The 13,836-nt window shown below is 45.0% G+C and overlaps 2 protein-coding genes across 2 annotated transcripts in view; both read left to right on the top strand.

Annotated features, from left to right (window-relative positions):
* LOC114641603 (gastrula zinc finger protein XlCGF57.1-like) overlaps positions 1-13,836 on the top strand; it is a 187,792-nt gene that overhangs the window by 59,492 nt on the left and 114,464 nt on the right. The gene's annotated exons all lie outside the window — the stretch shown is intronic.
* The window catches only part of LOC127525820 (zinc finger protein 16-like), a 31,793-nt gene that overhangs the window by 7,969 nt on the left and 9,988 nt on the right, over positions 1-13,836 (top strand). Inside the window, exons 2-3 of the mRNA XM_051927558.1 lie at positions 6,403-6,497; positions 13,801-13,836. The exon at positions 13,801-13,836 is cut by the window's right edge and continues 489 nt beyond it. The gene's annotated coding sequence lies outside the window, so the exon portion shown is untranslated. The remainder of the gene's footprint in view (positions 1-6,402; positions 6,498-13,800) is intronic.

The following is a 13,836-nucleotide window of genomic DNA, read 5'->3' as shown; positions in this document are numbered from 1 at the left end:
ACCCCCACATACACACACAGGGAGACACATCAAATACAGTTTACTAGACACCTAAAACGAATTAGTCAGCCAAAAAATGTTAAAAGCAAACAAGCTTTCAGAGGACAGACACCTGGCACCCATTTTAATGTTAATAAATGTCGTAAGAGTTTTAGAAATTGCGTTATTAATCAAGATTGATAATAATTTAGGAATCGCTTTACTGCTGTTCTTTCCAACAATGCCTATTCGACACCACAGCAAAAACTAAAATCCCTTTGACCATCTTTTTAATCCAAAGTACCTCCATTATTTAAGTGGACAATACTGTCTCGTTTTCTGTATTGGGACAAAACATATTTAAATACTAATAGTGACAGAAAATTTTAAATTGTGGTGTACCAATCAAGAAGTTGCCCAGCTATCATGTAAGTAAATTAGTATTGGCATTACGGGGACTTGAATTTAATTTGAAACAGATGGATGCCTCCAGGGTAATAGAAAATTGGGGGTCTTGTACTCTTGAGGGGGATTTCAGCACAGGGTATTATAAAGATGAAATTTATCACGGACTGCCCGATTTATCTGACCATTTGCTCATTCCAGTTCTCTTCTTTCACATTTTCTCTCCAGTGACTGAAAGTCAGTAGATAGATTGGGAGAGCATGGGGGGGGGGGGTCATGAGGTCGCCGGAAAGGGATGTGTGTCTTTAGAGTCCTGGTGCTCCCTGTTTGTGAGACATGGACGCTATCCAGTGACCTGAGATGAAGACTGGACTCCTGTGTCTCTTCGGGTCCCGCTGGTTTGACTTTGTGTTGCTCACGGAGTCCCAATTGGCACTAATGCCATGTGGCGCATTTCCCCGAGGGTGACCCTTCTCGTAAGATCCTCATTGATGGGAACCCGAGTGGCTGGACCAGGGGGTCGCCCACGACCCTCTATCTGCCACTGCCAGGTGTTACATTTCCGAAGGGTGGGATTGGACTGTGTGTCTGCCTAGGGGGTTGCAAACCGGGATCCCGAGTTGTTTCATCATGTAGTGGGTTGCGGCAATGCACTGTACCAGTGCCTGCTCCCCAGCTTGACTTGAACTGAAAGCAAATGTCCGCTATTGAAGTTTCACTTGGGTTAAGAGAATTAGGAGGCTGATGGGTGGTGTTGCATTTTGGTGTTTCACAGTTTGACGCCTAGCATTTCTAACCGTCCTCTCTATCTTTAAAGCAGGCAGTGGGGTGTAGCGGTTAAGGCTTTGGAGTTCAAACCCTTGAGGCTGTGCGTTCAAATCCTGCCAGTGACACTGTGTGACCCTGAGCATGTCGCGCCAACTGGACTGACAAAAGAAGGGAAAGCAGTCATATTTCAAAATGTTGAATTGTAATGGCCGACCCCTACACTACCAAGATTACTTCCTTGGACTAGCCTGAAGACTCTCGAGACCATAACAAGCCGTACTCCTTACAGATTGTCCTGTTTTCCCTGACACAACAAAATTAGAAGCAAACCGTAGATGGATATGTAAAACCAAATACAGATATATTGACAGTGATAAATATAAATACACATGAGGACAGACAAATATTCAATAATGTATATATACACACAAACCACCACTGTTCCAATGACACCAGTGAATAATTATTAATTATACAAAAACACGAATACGTAATATTTACCAAAACCCTCCCTTGCCCCCAATTAATAAACAAATAAACACAAAACACAAGCACAGATAAATGGTGAACGACAATTGAAATGAGTCCAAAGACTAATCTTCTTCTTTCGGCTGCTCCCGTTAGGGGTCGCCACAGCGGATCATGTTCTTCCATATCATTCTGTCCTCTGCATCTTGTTCTGTTATAACCACCGCCTGCATGTCCTCTCTCAGCACATTCATAAACCTTCTTTTAGGCCTTCCTCTTCCCTGGCAGCTCTATCCTTAGCACCCTTCACTCATTATACCCCTCATCTCTCCTCTGCATATGTCCAAACCAATGCAATCTTGCCTCTCTCTGAATTTGTCTCCCAACTGTCCAAACTGAGCTGACCCTCTAATGTCCTCATTTCTAATCCTGTCCATCCTCGTCACACTCAATGCAAATCTTAGCATCTTTAACTCTGCTACCTCCAGTTGAATATTGGCTGATGTGATATTTTGCTTCCTCCCGACAATACACAAAGAGACCTCACCGTAAATGTCCTCAGCGATGGTTGATAAGTATCCAAACCCTGGGGTTTCTCGGTGCTGGCAGTCATGATAATGATCCAGATCCTTAAGAAGCAAGTCATGGACTTGTACGATGAACGGAAATGAGTTGAAATATGGATGCGTAAATGATTCTTTTTCTTCTCTCTCACGCTCTTCGCTCCTCTTGTTTAAATACAAGATCGGGAGGAGTGGTGGCTGTGAGGTTAAGAATCTGTGCTGGTATCCAGAAGGTTGCCGTAACTGCCAAAAGAGATCCTACTCTGCTGGGCTTTTGAGCAAGATCCTTAACCTGTAATTGCCCCAGGGGCGATGTACAATGGCTGACCCTGCGCTCTGACCCCAAGGGGTATGCGAAAACTAACAAATTCCTTAATACAAGAAATTGTATAAGGCGAAATAAAGAACAAAAAAAAATACAGAATGTCCTGGATGTAACTGGTGCATTCAACAGTTCATTTCCATCTTGGGGTTGCGGTCTCCCTTCGTCATCCTTCCCCTTTTAACTTACGGGGACAACTTTTACTGATACACACATTTAGTATAGTAAACGGGACAATGAAAACAAAATGCACTCCGCACAGACAAATAACAGGTACTTATTATTATGTAGCCCCGCTACAGAATATCACTGAATAATCCATCCATCCATCCATTATCCAACCTGCTATATCCTAACTACAGGGTTATGGGGGTCTGCTGGAGCCAATCCCAGCCAACACAGAGCGCAAGGCAGGAAACAAACCCCAGGGCAGGGTGCCAGCCCACCGCAGACTCTGAATAATCGAGTCAGCCAAATAAGTAAATGTAAAAGGTTACCTTCTGATTCGAGTATTCGTCTAGCTAACAAACTACTAAAATATATAGATTTCCTTTACAAGAAAATATCTTGATTTATTTCATAAAGAACACTTGTATGGGATAAAGTTATGTTTGTACGAGGGGGAGTCAAGTCACAGTTGGAAAATGGAATTTATCAGAAAATGGAACAAACCTTCACAAAACTGATCATGTCATTCATTTCTCTATGGAGTCTTCACTTGCGGGCACCGCTTTCTTCATGTCCTCCTCTGTCTTGAATCAACGACCACCCAGATGTGTTTTAGCGGTCCAAAAAGGTGGAAATCACATGGTGCCAAATCTGGCGAATCAGGATGCTGTGGCAATATGTGAAACTTCAGTTTCGCCAGACAGTGTGTGGGCAGGCATCGACTTGCGGCAAAAGGACCCCTTGAGACGGCAGCTCTCGGCCACTTGGATTGCATAGCAGGCTTCACATTGGTCTCCAGCAAGTCACAGGAACTTGCACTAGTGACTGGAGTACCCCTCGGCCTGGAGTGTTCGACAATAACTTGGGTGCATGAGTGATGGTGTGGACAAGAGAAAAACCTTTTATTCTGCAAGAACCTCCAGGCAGGTGGCGCAAGTGTATTGAGAAATGACATGATCAGTTTTCCATTTTCTGATAAATCCCATTTTCTAACTTTACCTTGACTCCCCCCTCGGAAATAATGAACCAAGCTAAAAGCACCTGCTTGTGAAAATTTGCAAATCTATAAGGGTCATCTTTAGTAATATTGTAGCTACATTTCAAAGGAAGAGTAAACCACACATTTTGGAAAAGACCAAAAATTGGAATACATTTTTGGAAAAATGTGTGCATCATCACATTATTTCCTGGCAGTTCGGTCACATTTGTGTATACTGAGGGATCATATACCTCAGAAAATATTTTCGAAAGTGTCTTTTCATACCTGCAATGCGTCTTTCAAGTGCCATCTGCCAGTTGGCTGAAAATAAACTGCCTGTCAGCACAATGGACTCCCCATATAAGAGTCTGAGGTGTGTGACGTAGTGAGGGGTTCAGCTGCTAACAAAAACAGAGAGGGAGAGACAGGGCAGCCTTGTGTGACTCTATGAGACGACTCGAATCCTGGGGAAGCACCGTATTTCACTTTATTGAACAGTTTCTGTTTAAAGTTCTGATAGCGTTACAAAAAAACAATGAAAAACAAATTTTTAAATTTATTTAAAAATAAAACTAGATGCTTTATAGAAATAAAAAAAAAGAATAAAATTATCATTAATGAAATAGGAATCATTTGAAAGGTCTAATACAAGTCAGGTATTATTTGCAATATGTCTGTTCTTCATAAAGTCCAACTGTGTCTCATCAATAATGGAGCCGAGGATATTTTAAGTGTTTTTAATTTTGATATTTTAATGACCTCTTTGGCACAGCCACCAGTAGACGGATTGGGAGAGCACGGGGTGGTCTTGAGGTCACTGGAAAGGGGTGTGTGGCGCTCTGGATATCTCTGCAAAATGACGAAGGTCCAAGTCTTTAGAGTCCTGATGCTTCCTGGTTGTGAGACATGGACGCTATCCAGTGACCTGAGATGAAGACTGGACTCCTGTGCCTCTTCAGAGAGTCCTTTGGGTACCTCTGGTTTGACTTTGTGTTGCTCATGGAGTCCCGAATAAGGCACATGAGCTGCATTGTGAGGGAGCGTCAGTTACGGCCATGTGGAACGATTCCCCGAGGGTGATCCGGCTTATTCTTGAGGACCCAAGCATCTTGACCAGGCCAAGAGGACACCCATGTAACACCAGATAGATGGTCATTTCCAGAGAGTGGGAGAGGACCGCAAGTCTGCCTGGGGGGTGTGACAAAGACGCTATACCAGCACCTGACCCGACACAGACAGACACGGGAGGCACACTTTTAAAACAAATTAATGTTTTTCTTTTCTTTTAAACGCCTTCCCCGTTCTCACAGGCACAACACAGTCCAAGCACTAAGCGCACACACAATCTCAATACTTCTCTTTTCTCTTTCTTTCTCCACCACTCCTCTCCGGCAAGCTTTGTCTCCTTTCTCCCGACTCCGGCTCCTGGAGTGGTGGCTGCTGGCTCCTTTTATAGCCCACCCGGAAGTGCTCCAGGTGTTTGATGACCTATTTCCGGCTGCACTTCCGGGTGTGGCAGAAGAATCGCCCACATGGACTCAGGAACCACTGCTGCGCCCCCTGGTGGTGGCCAGCAGACCCCAGTAGGCTTGAGTTCCAAAATCCCATGCCCGGGGGCTGCCATCTAGCATTCCAGGGGGATGTACTGTCCTAACCAGACTTGCTACCCCGGTCCATAGAATGAAGAGGCGGACAAGAACCCCGGCCATCTGTGACAGGGGTTACCAACCAGAGTCCCTTCATTGGTCCATTTTGAACCTCTTTGCATACAACAACAGAGCTTTGTGTTTCTATTAAAGCCCGGGGACTTAAAAATACTGAGAAAGTACTGGAAGAGACATCCATCCATCCATCCATTATCCAACCCGCTGAATCCGAACACAGGGTCACGGGGGTCTGCAGGAGCCAATCCCAGCCAACACAGGGCACAAGGCAGGAACCAATCCTGGGCAGGGTGCCAACCCACCACAGGACACACACAAACACACCCACACACCAAGCACACACTAGGGCTAATTTAGAATTGCCAATCCACCTAACCTGCATGTCTTTGGACTGTGGGAGGAAACCGGAGCACACAGAGGAAACCCACGCAGACACAGGGAGGACCCGGGAAGCGAACCTAGGTCCCCAGGTCTCCAACTGCAAGGCAGCAGTGCTACCCACTGCGCCACCGTGCCGCCTGGAAGAGACATAACTTGAAAAATAAACATCCATCCATCTATTTTCCAACCGGCTGAATCCGAACACAGGGTCGCGGGGGTCTACTGGAGCCAATCCCAGCCAACACAGGGCGCAGGGAAGGAATCAATCCCAGGCAGGGCACAAACCCACCGCAGAATTAAAAATGTATTTACAATTAAAATAACTCTTGAGCATGCTATAGGAAAATAAACAACAAAGTCAAATGACAAAGCAGTGTGAACAGAATTGATGAAAATGTGAAGCTCAGCTGAACCTGTAACATGCATTATAGCTGAAGCAGTGGAGTCCATGAAGACGAGTCCGAACATAACAACAGGTTACAAATTATAACCAAATGACCTTATAACCAAATGACCTTGTGTGACAATTTATTAAATGTTAGATGCTACAATTCTATTGGAAGTCTCCTAATGGTCATCTGGAGGAGGCACCTGGCAGGAGAATTTCTACTCCACTCATAAAAGCACAAGCACTGATGAAGTATTCAGCTTTTCCAGCCCCTCATTCCTCTTTCACGTTTTTCTTTCTCATTCTTTCTCATTCAGTTGCTGCAGGATCGTCCGCCAAGCAAAGCCCGTCACTATGGAAGTGTCTTGATGTTTTAGCAGCCTTCCACACCCCATCCCTCACAACCCGAGAGGTAAGTTGCACAATTCCTGCCTGATGTTCGTTTATTTGGACCTTTCCTGCCAAGCCTGTCTACAGGATCGACAGCGTCTGGGAGCTTAGCGTTCACTTCAGTGTAAATCTCTTTTCTGGCTCACTCGCTGTCTTTATCTCTCACTGGTATTGACAGACTTGAATGACTTCAACTCTGGTGTTTCCATTTTTTTCTCTCTCTGGGAATCCATACAGCCTTACATTTCATTTTTGTGAAATTCATTCCAAATCGGCAATGTGAGTCTCGTGGGCGTTCATACGGTGCTCTTCTATTCTTAATCTTGAATCGACTTCATTCTTTATTCTGTTTTTTATGCCCTTGAGAATATATCAGAATCAGAATATCTTTATTGTCATCGTAACAAATACAACAAAATTAGGTGCAGTCCTTGCGGTGTCAAAATATAAATAAAATTGAAAAAAAGGATAACGGATAAGAAGAAATCTGTATTACTAAACCACAGTTTAATTTATGCATGGACGCACCGAAACACATGCGCACTGCGCTCCAACGCAGCGGCTTCCCACAGTCAGTAGGTGGCGCCCACTTCAGACACACCAGAAGCAAACACGTCACGGCTCCACAATGAAAGAGTTCAACTAACGGAAATACAAAAGGAGCCCGTATGGATAGATACAATGAACGAACGCAACAACAATGAACGAAGGCGCCCACACAAAGAATCCGCTGTAGTACAAATGTGCCGCGGCGCCCGCCCCAGAGTCAGTAGGTGGCGCCCACTTCACGACCTGTGAACTAAACATGAGGTAAAGAGTGCACGCCAGGTTCTACAGCTGCCTGGACGTGACCGCCCACACCTAAACTTGCTGTGCTCCACTCTGCCAGCAGTCGGTGTCAGCAAAGGCAACTGAATCACGTCTCCACACAACGAAACCCACTTCAGACACCAGAAGCAAACACGTCACGGCTCCACAATGAAAGAGCTCAACTAACGGAAATACAAAAGGAGCCCGTATGGATAGACACAATGAATGACAAAGGCAACGGAATCATGTCTTCACACAGTGAAACCGCCTTAGTACAGATATGCTTATTTAATTAAATGACATTTCCCCAGACGCACCCACCCTCCATGATATGTCATCCATCCAAATATCGGACGGAACAGAAACTGATTGCCATTCTTGGATTTACGATTCTCTAGAGAATCGCGGGCTTACTTGTAAGGTAGAACACAAACATTCAACATAAGACCTTAATTGCACGTGAACACTATTGCACAAGATGTCATCTGTTGCGCTGCTGCATTGGAGGTGATGAGGTGGCATTTAGTGCCCTAATAGCAACAGGGTAGAAACTGTTCTTCAGTCTCTTAGAGGAGCATCAAAACAAAGACTATCTTTGGAACATGTCATGAGGGGTGTGTGAGGAGTCTTTCAAGATGTTTTCCGCTTTCCTGAGGCAGCGGGAGCTGTGCAGTTCATCCAGAAAGGGTAAAGAGGGTACGATCCGCTGAAGTGTTTTCCTCTGTGCTGTTGTGCAGCTGGTAAACCCCACGCCGAGGCAGTTAGCACAGGATACTCTCGATAGAGCAGCGATAGAAGGACACCAGCAGTTTTTGGGGGATGTTATACTTCCCGACGACTCTCAGGAAATCAAGTCTCTGCTGAGCCTTCTTCACCAGCTCAGCTGTGTTCACACCCCAGGATAGGTCTTCCATGATGTAGACTCCCAGGAAGACCATCGAGACTGATGTTATGGAGTGGCCGGACCTTCATGCAATAGAAAACTTGTGTTGGGTGACATCAAAAAATGCTGTTTCTGAGGCAAAACCAAGAAATGCAGAAAAGTTGTGGACTGTAAGTCCCATCATCCTGGGCTGGAACACCAGGAGCCAGACGTTGGTTGCATTTTGAGCTACTTTTTGTATGAAAATGTGCTATATAAATAAATGTTGTTGTTGTTGGTTGACTCCAGTCCCCTCCGATGTAGAGTGGTTTGATGTCCGTTTTCTTTTTCCTGGAGTCCACAACGAGCTCATTGGTCTTAATTGTGTTCAGGAGCAGGTTGTTGTCAGTGCACCATGCTGTCAGCCACTCCACTTCGTCCCTGTAGGCGGATTCATCCTCTCCAGAGATGAGCCCCAGCACAGTGGTGTCGTCTGCAAATTTGACGATGGTGTTGCTATGGTGGGTGGGGGCGCAGTCATGTGTGTGCACAGTGTGGAGAGCAGAGGGCTCAGCACACAGCCCTGAGGAGAGCCGGTGCTGATGCTGATGGCCGAGGAGATGTGAGGGCCCTTTGTGTGCGGTCTGTCAGGAAGTCTTTAATCCATAGACAGGTGGAATACGGGAATCCCAGGGCTACCAGCTTGCACACCAATCTGTGAGGGAGGATGGTGTTAAAAGCAGAGCTAAAATCAATAAAGAGGACACATGCGTAGCTCCCCTGGTGCTCCAGATGGGACAGGGTAGCATGGAGAGCAGCAGCAATAGCGTCCTCAGTAGACCTGTTAGCTCTGTAAGCAAACTGGTGTGCATCAAAGGTGGGCGGAATGAAGGACATGATATGACTCCGGACCAGTCTCTCAAAACACTTCATCAACCCTGGGGTGAGCGCTACTGCCCGATGGTCATTCAGGCAGGTTATGGGTGATTTTTTGGGTAAAGGGAGTAAGATGGAGGATTTCAAACAGGAAGGAACCAAGGCCTGGGACAGGTAAAGACCCCAGCCAGCTCCTCAACACACGTCCAGGAACACCTTCGTGACCTGCTGCCTTCCTAGGACTGACAGCCTGGAACGAGCATCTCACCTTGTGTTCCTCCACCCTAAGGTAGGGGGTGATGAAGTTGTGAGCTGCCGCTGCTGCATGTGTAACAGCTGCCTCTGGTAGAGCCATCTTAAAGCGAGCAAAGAAGTGGTTCAGCTCCTCTGCCATTGAGGCGTCACCTTCAGCAGCTCTATGGCTGGTCCTGTAGTTGGTGAAGTGCTGGACTCCCTGCTCACTTCACTTCACTTCATCAGGCCCCCCAAGGGCCTCTGCTCGGTTATGAGTCAAAGAAAAGAGCGTTGAAGTCATGTCGGAGTGGTGCTGCTCTTCAGGTTTCCACTTTTTGTAAGCAGGAGCCTTATGTATAAAACTTGCTTAGACTCTTAAACGTGTCTAAGACATTCCTCGTACAATAGTCGAGATTTATAAAAGATGAACTTGGCATGAAAATTGGCTTAATGTTACAGCAGGTTTCAACCATCCGTAAGCCTAAAATCCTAGCTAGCTGTGCTGGTAAGTACAACACGCAGCTTCACTGATGAGAGCTAAGCTGCTGCACCTGAATGAAGACAGCCATTTTGATAATCGGCTCTTAAACTCCTGTACTGTACAGCTCAGTCGTAGCTAACACAACGCAGCTTGCTTTGAACTTGATCACCTGGAATATTTTTAAGCTTTAAAAATATAAAATTAAGTGCAATTTTAAAATGTTTATCTGTTTAAAGTGTTTATGCGCTAGCATGCAAGTTTACTTCATTTTCTTTCAGGTTTAAGGGCCTGGATGGTTTGTGGAGACTTGCTTAGACTTTGTTGAGTCAAAAGGCCCGGCGGAGCCACCATGTCCCAAAACAAAAGCTTGCTTACTCAGTTCCCTCAAAAAACACTGCGTCTTTGGGTCATAGAGAACAAGGCAAGTGAAAAACAAGCAAAAGCTGCGGCCTGTGAAATAATAGTGCCTGTCTAAGCCACTTAAAAAGATGTCAAGGAACTCCTTCAAATAGTCCATCCATCCATCCATTTTCCAACCCGCTGAATCTGAACACAGGGTTACGGGGGTCTGCTGGAGCCAATCCCAGCCAACACAGGGCACAAGGCAGGAACCAATCCTGGGCAGTGTGCCAACCCACCGCAGCCTTCAAATAGTCAACAGTTCTAAAACCAATAACAAGGCACATTGATCCTTGATCTAAACCTCAATAGCAATTAATCAAATAAGAAAACAATACTCACAAATTCCGTCCTTCCACCTCAGTGTTCCACAACATAAACATCTCTAGTCTGGGCTTTAAATAGCCAGAGGGCGGTCTCAGTAGTGGCAATGTCATGGGTAATGGATGCACATTTAAAGGGACAGAACTACAGTAAATAAATAATGAACAACTCTGGTGGAAAATTACATTAAAATATCAACAGTTCAAAAATTCTGATTAAATAGAATATCAACATAATGCAGGGGATAAACTCTGGCTGTAATATAAGACTTCTAGCCTGGGATTACAGGTGCTGAAACAGTGTTAACCCAACTACAAAATAATTATTGGGCTGTGCTGGAAGTGACATCTTGTGGAGTGTTACAGTCGTCTCCATGCTGGAAAGATGTTGAGAGGAGTGGAGAGGTAAGCTATGGCACAGGATCAACTGGCCAGGAGTACGGACTCATGTACAGTGCATCCAGAAAGTATTCACAGCGCATCATTTTTTCCACATTTTGTTATGTCACAGCCTTATTCCAAAATGGATTAAATTCATTTTTTTCCTCAGAATTCTACACTCATCACCCCATAATGACAATGTGAAAAAAGTTTACTTTGCAAATTTATTAAAAATAAAAAAAATTGAGAAAGCACATGTACATAAGTATTCACAGCCTTTGCCATGAAGCTCAAAATTGAGCTCAGGTGCATCCTGTTTCCCCTGATCATCCTTGAGATGTTTCTGCAGCTTCATTGGAGTCCACCTGTGGTAAATTCAGTTGACTGGACATGATTTGCAAAGGCACACACCTGTCTATAGAAGGTCCCACAGTTGACAGTTCATGTCAGAGCACAAACCAAGCATGAAGTCAAAGGAATTGTCTGTAGACCTCCGAGACAGGATTGTCTTGAGGCACAAATCTGGGGAAGGTTACAGAAAAATTTCTGCTGCTTTGAAGGTCCCAATGAGCACAGTGGCCTCCATCATCTGCAAGTGGAAGAAGTTCGAAACCACCAGGACTCTTCCTAGAGCTGGCCGGCCATCTAAACTGAGCAATCGGGGGAGAAGGACCTTAGTCAGGGAGGTGACCAAGAACCCGACGGTCAGTCTGTCAGAGCTCCAGAGGTCCTCTGTGGAGAGAGCAGAACCTTCCAGAAGGACAACCATCTCTGCAGCAATCCACCAATCAGGTCTGTATGGTAGAGTGGCCAGACGGAAGCCACTCCTTAGTAAAAGGCACATGGCAGCCCACCTGGAGTTTGCCAAAAGGCACCTGAAGGACTCTCAGACCATGAGAAAGAAAATTCTCTGGTCTGGTGAGACAAAAATTGAACTCTTTGGTGTGAATGCCAGGTGTCACGTTTGGAGGAAACCTGGCACCATCCCTACAGTGAAGCACAGTGGTGGCAGCATCATGCTGTGGGGATGTTTTTCAGCGGCAGGAACTGGGAGACTAGTCAGGATAAAGGGAAAGATGACTGCAGCAATGTACAGAGACATCCTGGATGAAAACCTGCTCCAGAGCGCTCTTGACCTCAGACTGGGGCGACGGTTCATCTTTCAGCAGGACAACGACCCTAAGCACACAGCCAAGATATCAAAGGAGTGGCTTCAGGACAACTCTGTGAATGTCCTTGAGTGGCCCAGCCAGAGCCCAGACTTGAATCCGATTGAACATCTCTGGAGAGATCTTAAAATGGCTGTGCACCGACGCTTCCCATCCAACCTGATGGAGCTTGAGAGGTGCTGCAAAGAGGAATGGGCGAAACTGGCCAAGGATAGGTGTGCCAAGCTTGTGGCATCATATTCAACAAGACTTGAGGCTGAAATTGCTGCCAAAGGGGCATCGACAAAGTATTGAGCAAAGGCTGTGAATACTTATGGACATGGGATTTCTCAGTTTTTTTATTTTTAATAAAATTTACAAAAACCTCAAGTAAACTTTGTGTGTAGAATTCTGAGGAAAAAATGAATTTAATCCATTTTGGAATAAGGCTGTAACATAACACAATCTGGAAAAAGTGATGCGCTGTGAATACTTTCTGGATGCACTGTATACTTCGCGTGCGCACCTGCATCATGGCTGCCATGCGTTCCCAGCATTCATTTGACGCGTCCTCTGAGCAGGTCCTCAGAAATTAACGAGACGCGTGCGCGAGTTGCAGTATCAGCAAAAAGTCGGGAGGGCGCAGTGTGCTAAAAGTTGGAATGTGACGTGAGAGTCTCTGGTTACTATCTACATGTGACAGAAAGCTGCTTTGTGGATCCTACGAGATCGATGTGCGCGCTTCGATGTTTGATGAATGGTTCGAAGTGGTGAAGCAAAATACAGACCTACAGATGCATTCGTGGTGCTTTTATATTCAAGCTTTGCATATTCCTGATCATAACGACACGGTACATTTTAAAACTCTCACATACCATCTTTTTTTCTGTGGCTTCCTCCTGACCTGACAGTAGCGGCAAACAGCAATACATCACCACACAGAACACATTACATTTCTGACGTTCCCCCTCTCTGCACATTTCGAATCCTTAGATTTATACTTGATATCACTTTCCTGATGAAATACATTTAAGTATGTATGTTACATTTTACAGATAAATCGGTTTATTTCATTTAAATAATGAATACTGTTAATAATGACACACATGGGGTGACACGGTGGCAGAGCAGTAGCACTGCTGTCTCACAGGGAGTCACGTCGCTGATATTCCCTGCCTGGAGTTTACATGTTTTTCCTGCTGGGTTTCCACAGTGTGCTCCGGTTTTCTTCCAAAAATACGCAGATTTGGTGACACTAAAATGACGCCAGCGTGTATGTGTGTGCTCGTATTCACCTTGCGATGAGCTGATGCCTCATCCAGGGATTGTTTCTGCTTCATGCCCAATACTAGCTGAAATGGACAAATCCCTGGACTGATGGATTTAATCATTAAACATCCTTTTCAGAAATATTGCGGTAAGGTGCCATCGGAGTTTAATGGCTGTTACAGGCAATTCACAACATCACAGGCCACGTCTCTTAGAAATGGTGATGTTAGTTTAGGTCCAGGCTTTGATCTGTTTTGACTTGAGTTTAACAAACCTGTGCTGCTAGAATGAAGTGATTCAAAATGAAAATTCCTGAATTTTTACACTTTTCCCCTTTTTCAGTCCTTTGCTTTTCTTGGTCGGTTGGACTTTGTCCTTTACTGCATATCTGCTGAGAGCTTCTTAAGCAAACACAGACGATGCACAGCATTTTAAATCTCACATTAAAAACTAGGGTAGTTGGCTATGTTTGTTTAAAACAAAAATGCTCAAAGTATTTTTGATGGATTCATGAAGTCATTATTTCACTTTTATTTTAACAGATAAAAGGAGTCTACTTGCCAATTCCCATGGCCATG

This window comes from Erpetoichthys calabaricus, chromosome 5 (genome assembly GCF_900747795.2).
Source record: "Erpetoichthys calabaricus chromosome 5, fErpCal1.3, whole genome shotgun sequence".
Classification (NCBI taxonomy): domain Eukaryota; kingdom Metazoa; phylum Chordata; class Cladistia; order Polypteriformes; family Polypteridae; genus Erpetoichthys; species Erpetoichthys calabaricus.
This window is presented reverse-complemented; position numbering and strand designations above follow the sequence as displayed.